Here is a 14,466-nt window from a genome sequence, read left to right as displayed (position 1 = left end):
ACTGCTAGTTGCATGTAGAAAGGAATGGAACTTTAAAGGAGAACTGTAGTGAGGGCTATGGAGGCTGCCATATTTATTTCCATTTAAGCAATACCAGTTGCCTGGCTATCCTGATCCTCTGCCTCTAATACTTTTAGCCGTAGACCCTGAACAAGCATGCGGCAGATCAGGTTTTTCTGACAATTTTGACAAATATGACAAGATTAGTTGCATGCTTGTTTCTGGTGTGATTCGGACACTTCTTCAGCCAAATATATCAATCAGACAATAGTAGAGGTTGATTGGCACAAGATGACAGTGGACTGTAGACAGGTAGGGGGTAACAGGTGACCCAAGTTGTGCCTCCAGATCAATAATCAACATCCAGTAGTAATAGGTAGAAGAAAGTATCTGGGCACCAACAGCAGCAGTAATGCTAATACACCTTTAATACATCCCCAAACCGCTTGACACGCGTAAGGTTGCCTCTGAAGAAGCAGGTTTTTTTTCTGTGAAACGGCTGTTAGGCTTTACCTGTATGTCAAGCGGTTTGGGGATGTATTAAAGGTGTATTAGCATTACTGCTGCTGTTGGTGCCCGGATACTTTCTTCTACCTATTACTAAAGCCAAATATATCAGCAGGGCTGCCAGGCAACTGGTATTGCTTAAAAGGAAATAAATATGGCAGCCTCCATATGCCACTCACTACAGTTCTCCTTTAACTCTAAACAAGAAACCTCGAAACGTCTCTGCAGTAAACACCTAATTAGCATCACAGTGGTGTGACAAATGCTATTAATGTGCTGCCCCCTATTAGTTTTGTGTCATTTTTTTGTATTGAATCTGACAACAGTTCTGGATTTATATTAGAATAGTGAGCAAAATGGAGCAACCCAGGCTATACATGAATCTATATATATATAATACACTACGTACTTCAACCTTGAAGCAAGAAAAAGAAGTAGTGCCCTGCCCCCAGGGCCAGTCCTAAACTTTTCGCCGCCCTGTCCCGGTCTCCCCGCCCCAGCCGTGGGTGGGCGTCTCCGAGCTAGAGGGGGTAGCAGGCAGGAAGGGGGTATTGGTCACAGCGGCGGGGAGGGGGGTCGGTGAGGGAGGAGGGCTCCAAACCCTCTCCCGCTGCGAACTTAAACTGGAGGGGGAGCGCACATGGGGGACCCAGGTGAGGGAGGGGGGTCCGACCCCCCTCCCCGCCACTGTGCCCAATACCCTCTTCCTGCCCACTACCCCCTTACCCCACCCCACCCCCCTACGCCGCAGGTCGGCTAGTAGTAATATGTTTTAGTTAACCTCCGTAGCGTTCTGGACGAGCTGAGCTCGTCCAGAGACGGTAGAGGAAACCGCTCAGGCCCCGCTGGGCCGATTTTGATAATTTTCTTTTTGTTTGCCCCGATCGCCGCTGCTCACCGCCGATCCGCCGCTACCCGACGTGAAAGAGGGCCCCCCCGCAGACCCCGAACGCTGCCTGGCCAATCGCCGCCAGGCTGAGCTTTGGGGTGGATCGGGAGTCCCTGTGACGTCACAACGTCGATGATGTCACTCCGTTCGTCGCCATGGCGATGGGGGAAGCCCTAAGGGAAATCCCAGGATTTCCTTATGGGCGTGATCGCCTGCGGCGATCGGAAGGGTGGGAGGCAGCAGAAAGGGGACAAGGGGGATAATAAAAAATTGGGCGAAAAAAAACCCTCCCGCGGCTATGCGGCCGCAAGAATTGAAATGCCCAGCAGGTTAAAGAAGCTGCATACATACTTAATTGTTCAGAAATGGTATATGTGGTAAAGGATGTTAACCCTATGTCTGCTTCCATGAAAGCAGGAAGTAGACACACTGCAGATTTTTTGCAGAATTTGTATCAGCTGTAGCAAAGAAATGTTTTTCTTTAAAGCTTATTATACTATTATTATACTGTTGCTTAGCTTTTATAGCAGAGTGGAAGTTCTGAGTTCAGGTCCGCTTTAAATGAAAACTGGCAATAAGTCCTTTCCCATTTCTGCATATAGCCTATCAGTTTTGTTTTGTTCTTGGAGCCCAAATAACTAATTAATGGTGCGTTTGTTATCAGGGCATCTTCCACAGTGCTTTACCGAGTACGCCTAATAGTTTATGTCATTAATTTTGTCTCAAAGGAGCTAGCAATCTAATCCCCACCATAGTCATAGTTCAAACTAATTGTTTATGGCCAGTTATGGGGGTAGAACTGGTGGGATCTATTGTGATCGTTATCGTCTCCAAGTTTCTAGACAAGAGAGATCAGGAGCCCAATGGTGCAGTATCGTTTGTACAAGTAGCATGTGTTAAAATGTAAGGATTATACTCACAAGGATGGGTTGCTGTAATTTGCAACCACCATTCAGGCTTACGAGAGAAAAAAAACATTCCCGCTCGGTACTCCAGGTCCACAAGGCAGGCTCTGGTCGGTCGCACTCCGTGAATTTATTGGAATGGAAACACTAGTGTATGCAGTACAAGACCCCAAAGGGTTAGGCTAAACTCAGTACTCTGTTAGAGGCCCCCTAAATATCTGATTACAAGTATGTCCCTCTAGGAGAATAGAGATCTTACCTCCTCAAGGACAAACCACAAAGGTAAGTATAGGTTTTTATTCATGCACGTAAGAAAGAGAGCGCGTTTCACGGGTGCTGCCCCGCTTCCTCAGGTCAATAAAAAAGTGCCTAAAGAGCAGTGTATCACGGACGTGAGGACCTCTGTTTGATTAGAGAGGCGCTAACATACATTGCTCTTAAGGCACTTTTTTATTGACCTGAGGAAGCAGGGCAGCACCCGTGAAACGCATTGTCTATCGTGCGTGTATAAAAATGTAAACTTACCTTTGTGGATTGTCCTTGAGGAGGGAAGATCTACTAAGAGTACTTAGTTATGGGGGTAGCAAATGAACCCTCTAGTATGTTTTGTGATGTGGAAGGAAACTAGAGTGCCCAGAGGAAACCCACACAAGCCAGTGCAGAACATTCAAACTGCATGAAGCCCATGCAGCCCTGGTTGAAATTCAGACCTAGGATTCCAGCGCTGCAAGGGAATTATGCTATCCACTACACAGTCTACACCAGGGGTCTCAAACTCGCGGCCCGCGGGCCATTTGCGGCCCTCGATACAATATTTTGTGGCCCCCGCCGGCAAAAGCAAAAGAGACACGGAAGCGAACTATTTTTGCCTATTTTACCTTATAGTTCGCTTCAGTGCTCCCAAGTAATTTGCCGCATCCCCGCCGCTAAACGAGGGCTGCAGAGCCCCCAAATCCCCCAGGCAAACATCCACGACTGCGCTGAGGGGCAGAGCTTCCAGCTGTAGCTCTGCCCCTCCTGATGTCAATCGCCGCACGGATCCCCGCCTCTCCCCGCCCCGCTCTGTGAAGGAAGAGTGAGAGGGGCGGGCAGAGGCGGCGATCCGCCGCGATTGATGTCAGGAGGGGCAGAGCTGAGGTTGAAAGCTCTGCCCCTTCTAGGAAATGCCGGCGTATTGCCCCCCCGTGCAATTTGGGGGCTCTGCAGCCCTCGTTTTGCGGCGGGGACACGTGAAATCCCTTATGCGGCCCAGCCTCATCCTGACTTTGCCTCCTGCGGCCCCCAGGTAAATTGAGTTTGAGACCCCTGGTCTACACTATCATAATCTGCCTAGTCACATGACAGTTGTATTTGCTAGATGAGAATTTTAGCTCTGTTTTTTGTAATTATGTAGCTTTATTTGTCTTGGAGGCAACAGTCACAAGCTGGGAAGTAGCACCGGCGATGTGCCAGAACGTAGCTTTCTAGGCAGTGGGCAATGCTGCTTTGGCATTAAAGATGTCAAAAAACATCTTACATCTCTTGCGTGATTTTATAAATAGGCTTCTTACTTTTGTTGGCTGCACATGTGTTTGGTTTTTACACCTTCCTTTGCCCATACTAACATTTCCATGTACATGAAAATGAGCGTGAGTTTCTGCAGCAGAGCTGTCAGCGTCAGGGCCGGGCCGAGGCAGAGGCAAGAGAGGCTCCAGCCTCAGGGCGCAGTGTAGGAGGGGGCGCACAATTCATTCAGCTGTCATTCCTAATTGTGTATGAAGCAGAGAGAAATAAGAAAAGGGAATACATAGCAGTGACTGCAAGCCAGATAACTAGATATTAAGGTGTTGGGGGTTTGGGGGCCCAGGAGCGCCTCTTAGTCTAATAGCAATCAGTGTGTGACAGCTGAGGTGGGAGGGATGGAGGGGCGCACTTTGGTGTCTCAGCCTTGGGTGCTGGAGGACCTTGTCCCAGCTCTGGTCAGCGTACTGCATTTGTGTATATTGTTGGTAAACACAGGTGTAACTATCAGAGGGGGACCTCCTGCAGCTGCAGGGGGCAGACATACTTACCTCACATCCACTCACTTAAAGAGGAAATGCAGTGAAAATAACATAATGAATAAAATTGCTTATTTACAATTTTCATTTATAGATCACTAGTTGACCTAAGCCCGTTTCAAAACAGGCTCTAGGTCTGCTACCGCCTCCACATGTCAGCGCACGCTGCGTTCGCCCGCCCGCCTTAGGCCTCGTTCACATCATATCATACGCGCTTCCATGCGGATATTGAAGCGCGTATGATGTGCATAGACTGCACTTCTACCGTTCACATCTACTGCGCTGCGCAGCAGTACGATGCGCTGGGAAGCGCTTGCGTACTGCTGCCTGCATTTTGCCCGCACCGCAGAGCTTATCTCATCACTGTCAATGGATGGGATCAGCAACGCAGGGGGCAGCGGCGCAGATGGCATGCGATTGGATGCGCTGCGTTCCGATCGCACAGCCATCTGCGTTGGCTAGATGTGAACAAGGCCTTACTCCTTTTCAATGGCTTTTAATACATTTTATCCTCATGATGGCACCTCTGTTTACATAATCAGTTCATTCTTCAAAGTTCAATAATTGGTTTCTTTAAGAGAAATCTTTACCTTTTCTCAAATAGATCATCAGGGAAGTCTGTATGGCTGATGTTGTGGTGAAACCCCTCCTACAGTGTGATGTCATGACCATGGTCCTGACACTTTGCAGTCTGTGAACTTTGTTGCATTGTGGAAAATAACAGCTTTTTCCAACTCCCAAGCAAGCCATATCTCCCTCTTTTCATAGAACTCTCAGCAATGAATATTCCGTACAGATCACCCGGTAGCACTACAGATGTCACCACCAGAGAGGAAAGATTTTACAATGGGAAAATACGGACTAAATAATCTATAAATTAATATTTAAAAAATATGTTATTTTTGCAACAGTCCCTCTTGGGTAACTCGTACTGACCTGGCGCTAGCATGCAGCCAGCCTCATAAGGTACACATGCTTCTATTATATAAGGTGACCCGCAGCTGGTGCAGAGAGAGCATTGTGTTGGTACTTGGCACCGTAAAGTCTAATGACTCAGTGATAATATTATTGTACTATAACAAAACATTCCGCTGTCCCACTGCTTGTCGTAGCAGACAATCACATCTCAGCAGCTGTCATGGCGTAATAACAATGCTTTGTACAGATGGAGGTGGAGGCCGGACGACTATCACCCAATGTTTGCAGGTGCGTGCTGTGGGCACTGTTCTGGCACTGGCTTTCATTACTGACGCACAGGAATCACACAGGTTCTCTATAACTGACAAGACTGACGGGATTGGCTTGGGGAAAAAGGCTAGTAATGATGGGGAACCAAAGTAACGTTTTGATGGAATCCTCCCAAGAACCAATTCCCATTCAGTGATATGATGGTTCACTTTCTGGTTTCACTATTTGTTACGCCTTTTGCTCTCCTGTAGGAGAAGAATCTTTCTCCAGGCCAGACTTCTGTCTTCCATCAGTAGTTGCCAAGCAACCATGATGCTAATGCCAGCATAAGATAAAGTAGGTTCAATAACAACAACAACATTTGTGAAGCGCTTTTCTCCCGTACATTAAGCTTGTCTCAGACCAGTATTTGGTCAATTTTGGTACAGAGGAAGAATTCTACTAGTCCGTAAATGCCAGGCTAAACAGATGGCTATTCAGTCTGGATTAGAATAACTCCAGGGATGGGATTGTCTTTACTGAGTGTGGTAAGGAATTCCAAAGTGTATAGGCAGCATGACAGAAAACTTTGGATCCAAAGGTATTGAGGTGCACTCTGGGAGTGACCAAGTTTATGGATCCTGCTGATCTGAGGTTGTGACAGGTGTGGTACAGTTTTCACAAATCCTTCATGTATCCAGGGCCCAAATTGTGTAGGGATTTGAATGTCAACAGTCCAATCTTAAATCGGTGTAATGTGACAGTGGCGAGCAATCTGGCAGCAGCATTCTGTACTAATTGCAGGTGGTATAGGTTCTTGTCCGGGAGGCCTGCATAGAGGGCATTGCAGTAGTCCAGCCGTGATGTGATGATGAAGACTTGTACTAGGGTTGGAAGATCCTCTGGGGGAATGAGATGTTTATTTGGGAAATGTTCCTCAGTTGAAAGTAGGAATATTTGACTACAGATTTGGTTTCTGAAGCTCAATTCTCCATCTATTAGCACAAGGCAAGACTTACCTCAGTAGAAGACTGTGGATAATCCAGTCTTCCCTCGTCCTCCTCCACAGAGCTGTTCCATCGTTGGGACCTTTCGAAAACCACCGACACGCTCTTGTTAGTGGCTTGCGCCTGTGTAGTAGTGCAGACCTGATCGGACTCGGCATTTGCTGCCAGGCATCCAGGAAGGGTCAGAAGAAGGATGTGGAAGCCTCTGGGGAATCCAGATGCTTCTCTCTCCTGAGTTATCTAAATTTTTCAAAAAGTCACAGGTTTACATCAAGCCTGGTACCCACATCCAATTTTTCATTGGCCACTGACTGGCCAATTTTACCACCTCAGTGTATTATTATGGCCAACAGATTTTGAATACTGTGAACAGTTTGTGAAGGTAAGCTCTCATACTACATGGAAGTGGTAAAATTGGCCAATCTTTGGCCAATCAAAATTGTATGTGTGTATTAGGCTCTAAATAGTACTTAGCTGTCTAATGACACCTGGGTTATTAACTTAATTAAGATGTTCATAACTAATCCTATTTTTGCTTAGTGAAGTGTTTGAGTGACATCTGAGTTAGTGGCGGTGCATGTGCCCACCACAGCAGGAAGGTGAAAAGCTATCTACACCATGCCAGAACTAAGCATCCTTCAATTTTACTGCACCTGGTCCTAAGGATGTTACATTGTGTACAGCTACGTAAAAAAACAAAAACCACCCATGAGTACTGTCAAAATCTTGTAGCAAATGTGTAATTTCGTTGTAATGCTTGTATTCAGCTCCAGGAGATATGACTCAGAACAGCACTGACCCACTACAGAAAAAGATCAACATAAATATCCACTGATTCCTCCCTTTCTGCTCAGGCTCAGATTGTAGAGACCTTGTTTTGTGATTTGGGGTGAGCAGTTGTGTGATAATAAGTGCTATGTTAGCTCTTCCTTGCTATTTTTTAGCTGAATTGTCAGCATTCACAGGCAGTTTACTTGTGGATTATGGAAGCTTATAATTAATAGCTAAATATTATAGGCCAGATGTTCCCAGCTTTAGCAAGTCTTTACAACAGTTGCTTGGAAGGTTTGAAGCAACATTTTGTTTGAAGGGCCCTTAGTAATTTTTGATTGTGAACAATAAGTACATTAAGTCTACTGTAAAAAAAAGCTTTAGAAAAGGTACTGACATAATGCACTGAAAATGACTTAAAGTGGGACAAAACATTCAATAAAAAATGTATTTTTCTACTTTTTATTTTCTTTTGTGCACAAATAATATTGTCTGTTTACAAATTCCCAAAGTACAGTTTATCTGCTCTGAATGCTGCCATTGCATTTTCTTGCATAGCTGCTGTATTTATATATATAAAACTCCATCTAGTAATCACTTTTCAGCTGCGCACATACTAGAAGCAGAAAGAGCTCAGTTTCAGCACTTTGCTAATGTTTAAAAAATGTATCTGACAAAGGAATGTAAACAAAAGATAATGTTATCACCTCCTCAGATGCGACCAGAAGCTTTAAGGAGCTTTCCGCAGAAGAACAGAGTGCTGTGTTTAACTGTTTGAATGCTGTTCTGCTGCAATTTTTTGTGGTAGTAGATTTTATTCTGTAAATAATCTTTTAGAACAAAGAGGAAATGCTGAGTTTTAAACAACTTTAAGGTGAGACTAGAAGATAACATTAGCTGTACTTTCTTTAATTTGTTGAATTAAGGATCACCTTCTAAGGCTGGGTGCCCACTTGAGTTTTCGCAAACCTTTTGCAGAAATTGGGTTTCATCAGCATGGTGGCATAGTCGTGGTTAGTACTCTCGCCTTGCAGCACTGGGTCACTGGTTTAAATCTCAGCCAGGGCATCTGCATGGAGTTTGTATGTTCTCCCCGTGTCTGCGTGAGTTTCCTCTGTGCTTTCTGGTTTCTTCCCAAAAACATACATATTGTAGTAATTAGTAATTTGGCTTTCCCCTAAATTGACCCTAAACTGCAGTGGGCATATGGCTATGATAGGGATTACACTGTGAGCTCATCTGAGGGATGGAATGACGTGACTATGTACTCTGTACAGTGGTGTGGAAGATGTTGACCCCAGGGGCGTAGCAATAGGGGTTGCAGAGGTTGCGGCCGCATCGGGGCCCTTGGACCAGAGGGACCCCGATGGGCCCTTCCTCAACGGCAGTATTAGCTCTCTATTGGTCCTGTGTTCATAATAATCACTTCTATAGATACTTTAAATAGTGGTAATCATTAACTAACTGTTCCCTATCCCCTTCTTGCATCTCTGACACTGTGGTTGCCATAGGCAGGTTTTGGTGCCCTGTATCATTTGTTATGTATAGAGTGCTTGGGGGGCCCCATGTAAAACTTGCATCGGGGCCCACAGCTCCTTAGCTATGCCACTGGTTGGCCCTATATAAATATGAAAATAGCAGCCATGTGTTTATCTGAGCCATGTCGATATTGGACTGTAGGCTCCTGCAGGGGCTGGCTAGAATTGCTCTGTAACCATGGGCAACAAAACAGCCACGTATACAGAGAGTTAAAGCAAGATTATGCCATTGCAGAGAAAAAGCCAATCTGTTCAGTGTTGTGCTTTATATTGCTCAGATTAATGGCAAACCTGATTACAGCTTATCTACATGTAAGTATATAAAGCACAATTGGTATACACAGCCCCCCCGCACACACACACATACACACACCCCATACTCTCTCTCTCTCTCCCCCTCCTTCTCTCTTTATTGAAGAGGGGAGATAGATGAAGAGTAGACTATGGTAAGCCAAGGTTTACTGTACAGGAGACACTGGAATACACTGCAGAGGACACCGGAGATCATGGAGCATCCCTTGACCACAGCAAAGACTGCTATATACTGTACTGTGTGCTGCAGAGTGCCATAAACAGAATTGGTTGCAGTGTTATGCCCTGTATACTAGAGGGCACTCCAGGCCTTTGCCTGTACAGCTTGTGCCCATAAACGACCCAGCCTAACAGAATCTGTGATATAGGGGTGTTATTTATAAAGTGCAAACATACTCCATGGCGCTGTACAAAGTAAGAAACAAACATAGAGTACATAATAATACGGACAATGGTGTACAAATATAAATACTGGTACAAAATTGGTAGATGCAGTAATTGCAGTGACAAATGTAACATGCTTAATACAATGTACAGATAAAGAATTGCAAGACACAAAAGCGTAAGGGAGCCCCGCCCATGCTGGCTTACAGTGTAAAGGAATATGGGGGGTGGGTTAGCAAAAGGTAGGGTAGTATACAATATACATAAATAGAGGCAGTGTGTTTCAGGTTATCTAGTAAGGAGTGCAACTTGGCCTGAAGTTTGGCTCAGGTGCCATATTTATTTCCTTTGCTTTAAAGGGAACCAGAGACGAACCAATGCTAAAAATATAAAAAAGATGTTATACATACATGGGGCTTCCTCCAGCCCCATAAGCCTGGATCGCTCCAATGCTGCCGTCCTCCGCTACCTCTATCGCCGGTATCGGGTCCCGTCACTTCCACCGGATGCGGCCAGTCTTCCACATGCACAGGGGCTCCCTTTGGCTCTGTACGCATGCGCCTGCGCAGTACGGAGGGAGCGCACTGTGCTTGTGTCAACTGGCCGAAATGACGGGACCCGGTATTGGCGGATAGAGGAAGCGGAGGACGGCGGCATGGGAGCGATCCAGGCTGATGGAGCTGGAGGAAGCCCCAGCTATGTATAAATATGTTATCTTTTCGTCTCTGGGTCTCTTTAAGTGACACTGAGGCGAAAAAAAAAAACCTTAAAACTTATGATATAATGAATTGTATGTGTAGTACAGATAATTTATAGAACATTAGTAGCAAAGAAGAATATAGTATAACATTGCATCATTCTGTCATATTTGCTATTACAAACCACACTCCGAGCACCTCTCATGGGCATGCCTTTAATGCTGGGCATACACGGCTCGATTTTGCTGCTCGATTCTCCTGCTTGATCGATTCCCCGCTCAATTCTGCAGGCGATTCTCTTATCTTCCTCTCGTTTTTCTTATCTTTTTACATTGTCCTCAATGCAGAATCCAGCGGCAAAATGATCGGGCGGGAGATCGGACATGTCGGAAGTTATCTATCGAGCCATCTAAATGGCTCAGAATCGAGCCGTGTATTCCCAGCATAAGACTCCGACCAGTACTGCAAAGTACTTAAAGATGCATACATTTCTGTAGCTTGTGCTCTCCTCTTTCATTTGATGCCGGAATCCTCGTTCTACACCAAATAGTTTTATTTCGATTTCAATTTAAATATCGCGGCTGCCATCTTGGCTATGTTATAGCTTCCGGGTCACCCCTGTCTCCTCTGTTAGAGAAGTGCATCACTGAATGAAGCAGGAAGAGGAAGTGACACGCATGTCCATTGCAACAGGCTCCTCCAGAGGGGTCATAGTACGACTTTGTTGGAAGCCGTCTGGCTTAAAGGCATGCCCATGAGAGGTGCTCGGAGTCCCTTTAAACTATGAAATAGAGCAGAGCTAATGACCCTTTGATCTCCCCTGCAGTAAAACCTTATCTGAAGCTGTGTCTCACTGTTTCTTTGACGTATAAGGGCTTCAAAAAATAGAGAAGCTCTTTTGCATAGATAACTGAAGTTTCATAACTCTTCCTGTACTGGAAACAATATGAGACTCATATCTGTGCTACTAATATTCTATTTCTTAGCTGTACTACACATACAATTCATTATATCATAAATGTATTTTTCTTTCAGATTCCCTTTTAGGGGCTGCAGGGGAGTTGCCAGTCACTGGACTAGCCTATGTGTTTGTTCTTCCACTCTGTGCAACTAATCAGTTATGCAGCAAGATGGGAAGTGTCTACACGGTAGCAGGAAAAAAGGGCGCATATGGCTAATGGACAAAAAGGGCGCACCGTAGGCTGCAATGCAAAATATTGGCTATTGGGCGCCAGAGACAATAGGGGGGTGGTTAGGGTTAGGCACCACCAGGGGGGTTTTAGGGTTAGGCACCACCAGGGGAGTTTTAGGTTATGCACCACCAGGGGGGTGGTTAGGGTTTTTCAATAAAAACGTATCATTTCGTCTATATCCCTTTTTTCCAGACGCCCTTTTTGCATGTATGCGTCTACACAGCCTCTACTCCACATGGGTGCAGATTTCAGGGCGGCACATTGCCTGGCTGTCCTGCTGATCCTCTGCCTCTGATACTTTTAGCCATTGACCCTGAACAAGCATGCAGATCAGATGCTTCTGACAAAAATCTGACAAGATTAGCTGCATGCTTGTTTCAGGTGTATGATTAAGACACTGCTGATCAAAGAGATCAGCAGGATGGCAAATCAGCTGGTATTGTTTAAAGTAAACCTGCATGGAAAGAAAGTGCCCCTATGGGGTACTTACCTTGGGTGGAGGAAGCCTCTGGACCCTAATGAGGCTACCCCGGTCCTTTTTGAAACTTGAGGATCTGGTGTTGGCAGCCCCTGAACACGCAGGCGCAGTAGGGGTTTCAGCGGGCAGCAATACTTACCAATCCTTGCACCTGTGCAGTAGAGCGGGCCCGATCAGGCTCGGCTATTTCTGCCAGAGTCTGAGGGGGGCGCTTGTACTGCGCCTGCACAGGACCAGTGTTTAGTAAACACTGCCGCATGCTGTTCGGGGGCTGCCAGTGCTTGATCCCCGAGGCTGAAGAGGACTGGGGAAGCCTCATTAGGATCCAGAGGCTTCCCCATCCCCAGGCAAGTACCCCCCAGGGACTCTTTTTTTTCCTTACAGGATTACTTTAAAAGGAAATATATATGGCAGCCACCATTTCTCTCGTCATGACGCACTAGTTTGCTTCTGCTTTCAATGAAAAAAGCATTGTTCTTTGAATCACTTTATATGAGTAATTCACAATTTAAAAGGTCTGTACAGGGTTTTTATTATTATTATTTATTTGCGGCGTGAGATTGGTTGTAAGCGACACCTGCAGTGATCACTAGTTGCTCTGTGGACGTTGTTCTTCTGTGTAATGTTAGAGGCTTGTGTATTGCTGGCGTGACGCAATGCTCTCTGCTTCTCACTAAGCAGTAGGGGAGCCATTTATGAAGCTGCCAGAGAGTCCTCCTGCAGAACATTGCCAATATTTCAGCACAAATAACGGCACTTTTCAGAACCCGAGATTTAAAAAAAAAGTTCAGACTGCTTTGACATGAGCAACACTTTTATAAGGGATTGACACGTGCTGCATTAGTGACAATCCCTTGTTAAACATTTCACTACCGCCACTGCGGTCCCCCCCCTTCACCTCGGTCTCTCCCCTCTGCGCTCCCCTCTAACATCAATACGATTGTGTGTGCAGCGGCAGGCAGCGGCAGCTCCAGCGTGGATGTCTCTCCCTATAGTGTCTGACGCGACTTCCTGTTTATACAGGAAGTTGCGTCATAGGCTAGAGAGAGAGGAACATACCTTCCGTGCGCTCCAGCGTGGATGTCTCTCCCTCTAGTGTCTGACGCGACTCCCTGTTTTACAGGAAGTCACATCAGAGGCTAGAGAGAGAGGAACGTCCATGCTGGAGCGCACGGAAGGTATGTATCTGCCGCTGCCCGCCGCTGCACACACAATAGTATTGATGCTGGAGGGGAGCAGCAGAGAGGAGAGCCCGAGGTGTGGGGGGGGGGGGCCCTCCCCGCCGAAGTGCAGCATGGCTTTCCCCTCATGCTGCGACCCCTCCAGCCCCCCAAAACGGCCCCCGAGCGGGCCCTAGGGGGGGCCAGGCCCCCCCGCGGGGGCAGGGGTTGCAGGCCCTATTGTTATGCTAGTGCCGCCACGGGAGGCTTCTGGGTAGGCCCGAGTGTCCACCGAAAAAAAAGTTTTGTTTCTTTTCAACAATGTTTCCAGATTGAATCATAATGTTAAAAGATGGGAGCCCATCCATGATTTACTACTACCACACAGGTAGGAGGACGCTGGATCTTAAAGAGGGATTAAACTTCGACATAACCTTCAATAAAAACATGTTTTCTTACTTTATTACCCATACAGTTATATTTGCTTTTGTGCACAAGTATTATTGTCCATTTACAAATTACAAATTCCCAAAGTACAGTTTATCTGCTCTGAATACTGCCAATTACTGCATTGCTGCTGCATTTAAGTATTACAGTGTATCCAGACTTAAATGCGGAAGTGACCGGTCCATGCTGATGTTAGCTGGTGCAATGCCAGGTTTTGCTGCCCGTCACGTTTTGCTGCTACATCAGCACATTTTCTCCTGTGCATTCGCAGCAGGATCCTTTTTCTCCCGCTGCCTACATCATTGTGCTGCACATCATCATGTGCAGGTACAGTGTATTCTCAATTACAGTTCACCCTAAACTCTTTAAATTGTTGACTTGTTACACACCCTACACACCCGGAATGTTGAGGGTATGGAGAGGATTCCCCGATCTACCTATGTGCAAATTTGCAGCCCCCAAGACCTGATGTTTCCCAAGATATTGCATACAAACTTATCTGGTGAACTAACAGGGCTCAGGAGGTGCAAATTTGCGGGTAGATTAATGGGTCCCCTCCATACCCTCAACATTTTTGGTAAAGTAAAACAAATAATTTTTCAAAAACAACTTTTCAATTTTTTTTGACTTGTACCCATTATTTTCCTTAAAGGACAACCGAGGTGACATGTGACATTATAAGATAGACATGTGTATGTACAGTGCCTAGCACACAAATAACTATGCTGTGTTCCTTTTTTTTCTTTCTCTGCCTGAAAAAGTTAAACATCTGGTATGCAAGTGACAGTTTCTTCCCGGGTCGGGATTGGGTCATAACTCTCACTGATAAGTAATTACAGTCATGAAACACTTTCCTGTCAGTAAATGGCTTCTGTGAGCAGGAAAAAGATAAAAAAGGGTCAATAATTCATAGATTTAAAATCTGTCATACTTCAATGAAGGTGTCATTGAGCAAAAAAAAAATGAAACAG

General features: G+C 45.7%; 1 protein-coding gene across 15 annotated transcripts in view; it reads left to right on the top strand.

Moving 5' to 3' along the window:
- Positions 1 to 14,466, top strand: part of LRRC7 (leucine rich repeat containing 7) — a 503,433-nt gene that overhangs the window by 95,167 nt on the left and 393,800 nt on the right. The window contains exon 1 of one of the 15 annotated variants that reach the window (XM_068239237.1): positions 9,076 to 9,135. The exons of the other annotated variants lie outside the window; for them this stretch is intronic. The gene's annotated coding sequence lies outside the window, so the exon portion shown is untranslated. Of the gene's footprint in view, positions 1 to 9,075; positions 9,136 to 14,466 lie in introns of those variants that run through there. 15 annotated transcript variants of the gene reach the window in all.

The sequence above is a fragment of the Hyperolius riggenbachi genome, chromosome 6 (assembly GCF_040937935.1).
Source record: "Hyperolius riggenbachi isolate aHypRig1 chromosome 6, aHypRig1.pri, whole genome shotgun sequence".
Classification (NCBI taxonomy): domain Eukaryota; kingdom Metazoa; phylum Chordata; class Amphibia; order Anura; family Hyperoliidae; genus Hyperolius; species Hyperolius riggenbachi.
Note: the sequence above shows the minus strand (reverse complement) of the source record. Positions and strands in the feature narration are given on the sequence as shown.